This window comes from Rattus norvegicus, chromosome 6, assembly GCF_021556685.1.
Source record: "Rattus norvegicus strain SHRSP/BbbUtx chromosome 6, alternate assembly SHRSP_T2T, whole genome shotgun sequence".
Lineage (NCBI taxonomy): Eukaryota > Metazoa > Chordata > Mammalia > Rodentia > Muridae > Rattus > Rattus norvegicus.
Window position 1 is genome coordinate 105,057,596 of NC_141539.1, and position 9,223 is coordinate 105,066,818.

At 47.4% G+C, this 9,223-nt stretch overlaps 1 long non-coding RNA gene across 9 annotated transcripts; it reads right to left on the reverse strand.

Annotated features, from left to right (window-relative positions):
- Positions 1–5,256: 5,256 nt before the first annotated feature.
- Positions 5,257–8,984, reverse strand: LOC108351266 (uncharacterized). 9 transcript variants are annotated; one of them, XR_015622479.1, is made up of 5 exons: positions 8,946–8,984; positions 8,614–8,674; positions 8,290–8,385; positions 7,766–8,117; positions 5,257–5,957 (listed from the first exon to the last, which is right to left on the reverse strand). It is a non-coding gene; the product is annotated as an uncharacterized LOC108351266 (long non-coding RNA). The 9 variants fall into 9 exon arrangements; XR_015622483.1 differs by having other exon boundaries at positions 8,224–8,385; XR_015622485.1 differs by lacking the exon at positions 8,614–8,674.
- Between the last annotated feature and the right edge of the window lie 239 nt (positions 8,985–9,223).

Sequence of the window (9,223 nt, forward strand, 5' to 3'; positions counted from 1 at the left end):
CCTCAAGTGTGCCTTTATCTTTTTTCTTTTAAAAAAATTTAAAGATGTGTGTGTGTGTGTGTGTGTGTGTGTGAGAGAGAGAGAGAGAGAGAGAGAGAGAGAGAGAGAGAATGAGTGTGTGTCTTTCTGCCTGTCTGTGTGTACCAGCGCATATCTGTGTATAATTTCACAACGTGTGTGTGGAGGTCAGTGAACAATCTGCAGAAGTCTTTCCTTCCATCCTGTGGGTTCCAGGGATCAAACTCAGGTCTTCTGGCTTCGTGGCAAGTGTCTTTACCCAACTGAAATATCTCTTTTAGCTTAATCCCTCTCTCTTTCTCTCTGTCTCTGTCTCTCTGTCTCTCTGTCTCTGTCTGTCTCTGTCTGTCTCTGTCTGTCTCTGTCTCTGTCTCTCTCTCTCTCTGTCTCTGTCTCTCTCTGTCTGTCTCTCTCCCTCTCAATAAAAGGTTGAGTGGATTCAAGTAACCTACTCAGATTAAACAGAATTCTGAGTTTCTTGCACCTCATTTGAGGTCCTCAGCTCTGCGGAGCTCATCAGAACTTGAACTGCTGCACAGCGTTTGTCTACCATGCACAGAGGCCCGAGTTCAAGTCCCAGTGTCACAAAGAATGAAACAGAACAAAGCTTCCCAGAACTGGACCGGAGGCAGCTAGTTGGGATAACCCCTGGCTCCCCGGAGGCAGGAGAGCTCGGAATTGATTCCCCCTCCCTCAGCCTGGTCCTCTTGCTCTTCTCCCAAGATCACACACGTCACGTGGAAACATGAGTTATGTGTTCTCCAACCTGATCACCCATTTGTTTACAGCTATGGAAATTCATGACAGCATGTCCTCCCAAAAAAGTCAGTGAGGAAGACCTGAAACGCAGAAGCATACCAGGGAGCTCTAATTAACTGTGCGAGTCTCTCCAGAGGAGGAAGTTGGAGCTGGGGGAGGAGTTGACAGCAGTGAAGGACATTTTGTAAACCCATGAAAGCTTGTGAGGGCCAAGGCTGGGGAGAATTTCAACCAAGAGAAAAAAAAAAAGGATTTGGGTGGCGTGTTTGAGAGCAGGAAACAGACGTGGTCGGAATGAAGACTCCATGTGGGGAATAAGATTCCACCGGAGAGTAAGGCCAGATGATGTGGGATTGTGAAAGGCAGGCATGGCGAACTTTTCTCTCCCTACTCAGTCTGTGGTCGTAAAAAGTGATTGTGGTCGCTGTCATTTGTTTTTGTTTTCATTTCCCCCCTCCCACGTTCTTCAAAGAGATAGGCAGAAAAGTCTGTGCTCTTTTGGGGAGCACAGAAGGGGAAGCATTCTCTGATGGGTCCAGGTTTTTAGGCCTGGGCTCCAGACCAGAGCTAGTGTGTCCTGTGGGGCTCTCTGCTTTACCCCACAGGAATTATGCAGATCCTTCTCTGCTTAACACAGGCTAGCTTCTTTTGCTGTTTAGGGATTGGGTCTTGCTATGTAGCTCAGGCTGGCCAGGGACACTCCTCAGTGCTAGGATTACAGGCATAGCCACTGCACCCAACCCCTTCCCTTGAAGACTTGAAAGAACATAGATGGTGGATTCTCCATTGGCACAGAATGGCTGTCTAAATAAACAAATGAAACAGATAAATGGCCCACCCAGCTCCTTTCCAAAGAAAAATACCCACCTTCTCCTCAGAAGTTGTGTTCTGTACAGACAGTGTTCTGAGAACGTGCCAACCCCATCAGCCTCAACTGTGAAAGCCCAGTAAGGGCTCTCTGTGGCTGCAACAGTTCCAAGTCCCTCCTTGCTGATGGCATACTCCATTGCTTTGGGGACTCATGTAGATCAGAAGAAGCTGAGTCTATGTGGTACGCAGCATTCCTGCCGGTAACAGCTTGGGATGGGAATTGGAAGCCTCTCATCAGGTTGGGACACTTTGCTGGTTAAGATGAAAATACCTCGCAGATGCCACATGGCCCGCCAGACCTGGCATTAGCGTGGGGTGGTAGATTCATTTATTAATCTTTACCACTGCAGGCTTGGGTTGAAAACCCTGCTTCTGTCTTAACGTCATATAGAAGATGTCTTGAGATACCTCTTATGGTTCTTGCTTTAGTCAGAAGTCACAAAGAGATTGAACGTCACTGTGGCTACCACCAGGCCAGCCATGTCCACAGATCAGAAGACAGCTCACTGTTTCTCTTACATTAAGCATCCTCTACTGACTCTGTCCCTTTGTACTCGCTATTCCAGCCAACTCGGGTGTGTTTCTTCTGTTCCCTACTTTAATTCAAGTTAAACTTTAGTAAGACTTGTTTCCCTTAAGCCAGAGTTCAACAAGTGTGTTTTTCAGAAGACCAGAAAGCAAATATTTTAAGCTTTGAGAGTCAGGCTGTCCGCGTTAGTCAGACTTTGTGTTGCTGTAACGAAACTCTTGGCCCGGACAGTTTAAGGGAGGAGACGTTTATCTTGTTCATAGTTTTCAGAGTTTCAATCCATCGTGGCATAGAAGGCAGGACAGTGAAGGGCAGCTTGCCTCAGAATTACCTTCCCTGCCCCTATCTGGCATTAGTCTTTTATTTTGTTCTATTTTGCTTGGTGTTTGAGACAGGGTAACCATGAAACTCTGGTTGACCTAGAACTCACTGTGTAGACCAGGCTGGCCTGGAACTTGCAGAGATTTTCCTGCCTCTGCTCCCAATTGGTGGGATTAGAGTGTAAACCACCATAACAGACCCTGGCTTTGTTTTTGTTTTTGTTTTGTTTTGGAGACAGTGTGTTGTTATGTTTCCCTGGCTAGAACTCACAGTGCAGAGTGGACTGGCCTAAAACCAAGATGACTCTCTTACTTCTGTCTCCTAAATCTTTTCCTTCCTGTGTTCCTTGTGAACACCCATCCAGGCTGAGATGGTGTCACCATAATCATGGCAAGCCTGCCCCTTATATACTCTTCTCTGGGTCATCCTTGCAGGGGGAAGCACACTGAAGCTTCCCTTTCCTAAACCTTGTCAATCCAACCAACCTGGCAATCGAGTTGAGTCATGACACTCACTGTCTCTGTCACGGCTACTCAGTTCTGCCACTCTAGTGCAAAAGCAGCCATCACCAGCATGCAAACAAATGAGCTTGGTTGTGTTCTAATCAAACTTTCATTGCAAAAGTGGAACAAGAGCTGGTTTCGGCCCCAGGACCACATTCTGCTAACCACAGCCCTACTGCGACTCTTCTACTCCCCTCTTTCTCCATCTCCATGGTTAGCTATTTATGAGTTCCTATCTCCTGAGGAGTTGAATCTCTTGAAATTAAGGATTTTTGATCCTAGATCTCCCCAGATCTCTAGGGCTGAGAAGCTGTTTGACAAAGGCAATTGGTTGAATACCAGGACGGTCACAGAGAAGCAGCTTCCTCTGGGCTTGGCAAGACCATCACACATTTTAGAGTAGATGATGTGGTGATGTAAAGAATACCTTGGCCCTGTGCTCATACTAAGGAAATAAGCAAAATAATATAGTGGTAGCTAGGTCTATGGGAACAGGGATGAAGCTGTTAAGATTCACTAGGAGAAGAGACCGATTACCACACCAACCCCAGAGATTCTGTCTACCCCCTTTGCCTGGGGGCCACTTCACATGCTCTTGTAACCCCCAATACATGCCTTGGTTTGCCAGAATAGACTTGGATGGAATCATTTCTTTGATCTGTCAGGGAATGCCTTATCATCCCAGAGAAAGTTAAGCAACAAGAATTGTCACTGTGTCCCTGACAGGAAAGAAAGGGGGGAGTGGCAAATTATTTCACCAGGCACGAGATTTAGTAGCTTAATTCTATTGTCTAAAATGAAAGATTATATGAAAATCCTGACAGATGAGCTTAGAGAGTTTGCTTGCCTTTGCAGTGTTTCAAATGGGGTGGTCATCATCCTGCCACGTTGCCTATTGTGTTTGTCTGCCTGTCATGTCCTAACTCACAGCTTCCATAAAACCCCCAGAATCACTTTGTTTTCAGTCCCATAGCTACAGCTGAGAACAACCCTTCCCTGTCTTTATAGAGTGCTTTGTGATGGTCAAAGCACAGAGCACAACTCACATTTCATAGATAAGGCAGTGGACACACATTAAAGGACTTGCTTTGATTGACATCGGTGAGACTTGGGACTCCCACCCAAGAACTCTATTCATTAAACCAGGCAGACTCCCAGGCATCAGAATGAAACAACACAGTGAGAAAGGAAACCAGGACCTGGAAAGGGCTCGTCATTTAAGAGAACTTGTTGTTCTTCCAGAGGTCTAGGTTTAATTCCCAGCACCCACATCCCGGCTCACAATGCCTACAATTCTTGCTCCTGAGGATCCAGTGCTGTCCTCTGGCCTTCTTATTCAGTGTACACGGTACACATACATGCAGGCAAAACATCCAGACACATTAAAATACAATCTAAAATTAAAAAGAAAAGGGAGCCAAACGATAAATTAATCCCATTTGGAAGTCCAAGGAAACCTTGGAATGTGTATCAGGATTTCGGTGATATTTGTTAGTGTGGCCCAGTAGAAGAATAGATACCTTAAACTTTGCACAAGACACATACATCTTGAAATCAAATCAACTAGCCTTCTTGGAAATAACAAAACTTTACACTAGAACTTGGCTTGAATGAAGAGATTCACACTAAGACTGAATCCCCATCGCTCTGGTAAAACCTCTCAGGCACCCCGGTGAAGACCCCAGTGTCTTGCTTGTGCTTGACCATGGAGGTCACCTTCACAGTGGAAGGTTAATACTGACTCCGAAGTGAGCCAGCCACCGACTCCATCACTGCCACTTACTACAGCCTGTGCTCTGTGTTCCTTGGAAGCCTCCCTCCTCAGCTTGGGCTTGACCCAACCCACTTAGAAGGAGGAGAGCAATTTTACAGCCCTGTGTGGAGTGACTCCAAGCCAGTCGTATCTATTTCCAAGTGATCTGACGCAGCAAGCAGATCATGTTTCCTTTGGAGGCTTGGCTGAGAATAGCTGGGCTGGCAGGTCTGAGCCAAAGTGAATAGAAAACGACTGTCAGGAAAAATCCCAAATGGCCTCTAAGGAGGGAGGACTAATGAAATGCTCAGGTCAGAGGTGGGGTGCTTTCTGGGGAGATTGTAAAAAGAAAGGAAGATGAGGTGAGCATGTGTGAAATTCGCAAGAGTCAACAATGACAGGGGACGCCAAGCACACTGGCACATGCCCAGAATGCTCCCCAGAGCAGGCACCTAGCCTGAAACAACTCTCTCTCACACACGCACAAAAAATCTAACTCTTAATTTGAATCTTACCTTTAATCAGAACTTTTATTGGAATTTCTTACGGTTGGTTACCTGTCTACCTTGCCCTTATCCTGCCAAAGGCAGCAGTGATTCTAAGTGTGTTTGCCAAAGACCAACAAAGCCCTGTATTCAATTATTCTTGTCTCGGGGAATAGAAATTAGGGAATTCCAGTAACGGGTTGTGGGAACAACTGAGAAGCTAGGCTTCACTTAAGATCCTTGAAAAGAAATAAATACCTTGTTGTTAGGATGAAAACAGAATTGGTTCTGCACAGATCATTTGAATGGGTAAGCCAAGTCTTAAGACTGGCTCTCGCCTGATGACTTTCTGCTCAGGATGATAAGAACAGACCATAGACCATCAGATCCCATGGGCATGTGCCTGGCTCTTGGTTCTCTGGCTGTACAGGGGTATTTTCAAGGGCAAGACATGATGACAAAGTTGTTTTTCTTGAGCAAGACGTGTGTGCCTCTGGCTGCCCACTTGTTGGTGGAGGCTTCATGATTCCTCTTTCCATCCAAACAGCTTGGCCACTGGATGTGGTAGCAGCAAGCAGCAGTCGCTTCCCTTTTGCCTCATGCCCCTGACAGTCAGCTGGCCTGTTTCAGGGCCCTACTGTGTGCCAGTCATTGTCTCAGAACGGAACCAGAATGTCCTTGCCCTTGGTGTCTTGGCTATATATCTGGACAGGAGGCACCTGGGGAAGAAACAGTGAGAAACACTGGGGACTCGAGGAAAGGAGCCACTGGAGTAAACCTGAGAACAGAAGAGGCCACACCTAAGGTCTCTTTCCTTCATCTAGGGACCCCACATTGATTTCCAAAATATTATCTATTCATTACACACATGGGCTTGAGGTTCAGCATGAAGTGGGATATAGAATATAGAAAAGGGTTGCGAGGAAAAGGCTCATGTGGCTTAGTAGGTAGAGTGCTTGCTAGCATGCATGAGGTCCTGTGTTGAATTCCCAGCATGCCAGAAACCATGTGGGGTGTAAGCACATATATAACCCCTGGGTTTGGGAGGGGGCAGAAGCAAGACGATCAGAAATTCAAAGGTTATCCTTGGTTCTAGAGTGGGTCTGAGGTCAGCACCTGGGGTACATGAAAGTCCGTCTCACACAAAAAGTGGGGCTGGAGAGATGGCTCAGAGGTTAAGAGCACTGTCTGTTTTACAGAGGACTCCAGTTTGAGTCTTAGTCCCCACAAGGTGGCTTACAAGGGCCTGTAACTCCAGTTCCATGGAATCCAACGCCCTCTGGCTTCTGTGAGCACTAGCTGGGCACACACCTGGTTCACAGACATACATACATGCAGACAAAACACCCAACATCCCCATGGGGTGGGTAGGAGGGAGAAAGGAGGAGAAAAGAGGGAGGAGGGAGGAGGGAGGAGGGAGAGGGAGGAGGGGCAAAGGAAATGTAGGCAGGAAAGAAGCCATGTGAAAGAAGGTAAAAATAGACTGGGGCATGGATACTCTGCTTGCTTGCCAAGCCAGGTATGAACTTAGTTCTTTAAATAGCGAACAGTTTCTTTGGGTCTTTCTACTGGTGTCTAGATAATGTCCACCATACTCCAGTATCCCTACCCTTTTTACTTACACATCCTTTTTTTGTTTGTTTGTTTGTTTGTTTGTTTCTGCTGGTTCCGAAACTGGGATATAAACCACATGAGGACAGGAACCCTTTTGGCCATAGGCACTGTAAGGTCACCAGTTCTGAACACGAGACTAGCACAAACAGCTGCTATGTTTGAACAGTTGTCTCGGTTTGTAGAGTGGAGGGAAAACCAAGATGGTCAGATCCCAGAGGAGGGAATCTACCTTAGCCAGGGGTGGTGTTAAAAGCCAAATCCAGGTCAATGTTGGTACAGATGAAAAGGGTAGATATCTGTTAGTTAGAGAGGGAAGGTCAAGAGTAGTTTTAAAGTTTCCATTTGGGTATCTGTGGGATAGCAATTTTGTCAACTGTCATAGAAGAGACAGGGGAGGGGCATGATGAGGTGATCATCATGGGAGGCAGAGTCATGATAATCAATATGTTTTGGACATGTGTGATTTGAGGGAACTGCACAATGTCTGGCTGGGAGTGTCCTGTAGGCATTTGGAAATACACGTGGAAGACTGAGGAAGATGGCTGGACCTGAGGTCGTAGAGCGTGGGTGATAAACAAAGCCAGCAGAGCAATAAGGTCACTCGAGAAGAGCAAACATGTCTGAAAGAGAAAACAAGCCCAAACCTAGAGAAGACATCATTTGATGGGGCAGCAGCAAGAGAATCTGGGGAAGAAATGAAGGGAGAGATCTAAGAGGGAGGAGGAGGGGGAAAGGAGGACTTTCAGCTACTGTTGACAACAGGTCAGGGCAAAGGTCAGTGGGTATAGGAGCCGTCACCCTAGGTGAGCAGTTCTTAGCCCAGTTCTTAGCATGTTTCTGTTACTGCGGAGTGCTTAGGAATTCTGGGCCATGAGACAAGCAAGCTGTGTCCACCAGGACTTGCTTCACCTACCATTCCCAGATGTGGGTGAGTGCTGAATGTTCTCCCTTTGTAAGGGCCACACCATCAGCTCCTGTCTCTTGCTACCGTCTACCAAGAACAGCACTCATGGACTAGATGGGTGAATGAATGGCCCTCATGTCTCCTCATATCTGGGTCCAGGTTCCAGTAGGAGTTTTAGATGCTGAGGCTGGTCCTCATGTTAGTGCTGATCTAGGTCTCTCCTTAGGCTAGCTTCCTTCCTCAGAAACCCGCGCCACATCCAGTCCATCTCTAGAGACATCTTCCATCTTGTCACATGCTGATACCTTCCACATCCTGTCTATTCACCACCAGACAATGATGTCCGCAATTACTGTAGTCCCTGAAGTAGACATAGCAAGGGCGTGAAAACTTACAGAGAAAATGGTACAAAAACATCGCCACGGAGATGCTTTAGCTCAAGTGGGGAGAGTTAGCTAGGTACTCACTCCACAGAGCCCTGAAGCCATCTGTAGTGAGTCATGGAGGGAGGGGTAGCAGCCTGGTCCTCTAACCTGCTTCCTCCTTAGAATGCATAGGTCCCTTCTAGCTGGTGCTCTCTGAGAAACAGGTCATCTGTCTCATGCACTTTTCCAGGGTATTCTTCCTCCCTGAGAGAGAACAGGCCAGGCGGGAGTAAAACATACTGTGACACTCTGACACAAAACACTCCTCAGCCTCCCTGGTCTCATGGTCCACAGCTAAATCATTCCAGCCCATTATCATGGATGGAGTCCTCTACACTACATGGGCTGGCCAGGACCACTCAGGAAGGAGACATTCAAGACAGGGTCACTTCACTAAATGAATCCAAAGCAGAAACCCCAGCGGAGACCCACCATTACATATACATAGAAACTCGACTCGACAGGTCCTGCTTTGGGGTCTCAGTGAAGCCTCCTAGAGACAGAAGAAGCTGGATCAGCTTTTTGAGAAGTTGGGAGCAACTCTTTGAAGCCAGATCTCTCTCTCTCTCTCTCTCTCTCTCTCTCTCTCTCTCTCTCTCTCTCTCTCTCTCTCTCTCCCTCCCCCTCCCTCGCTTCTTTTGGTCTAGAAGGCTACTAGCCTGCTTCCCATCTTGCCCCCACTCTTCCTCCCAAACCCCTGCTGAGATCCTCCTCCTCCTCCTCTGGGATCCCCCTTCCTCCCCCAGCCCAGCCCAGCCGCCTACCTCCACTGGGCTCCTGAGTCACTGCTATTCATCTCCTTTAGAGCTGGGCTTGGCTGCAGATGCTGTCAATATGGTAACTTTAGACTCCCTGATTGGAAAGGGTTGCAAGGCCAGTCAGACAGCCCAAGGAAGAGAGCAGCTTGATTTACTCCCTGCAGCTTTGAGCAGGTTCTGTCCCTCCCTCTTTGCCCGAGCTCTGACCTCCTCAAGTCCCATCCCGTGTTCACAACAGAAGGGAAGAAAAAGGGACTGGGCAGTGATCTAGGTACAAGGTCGGC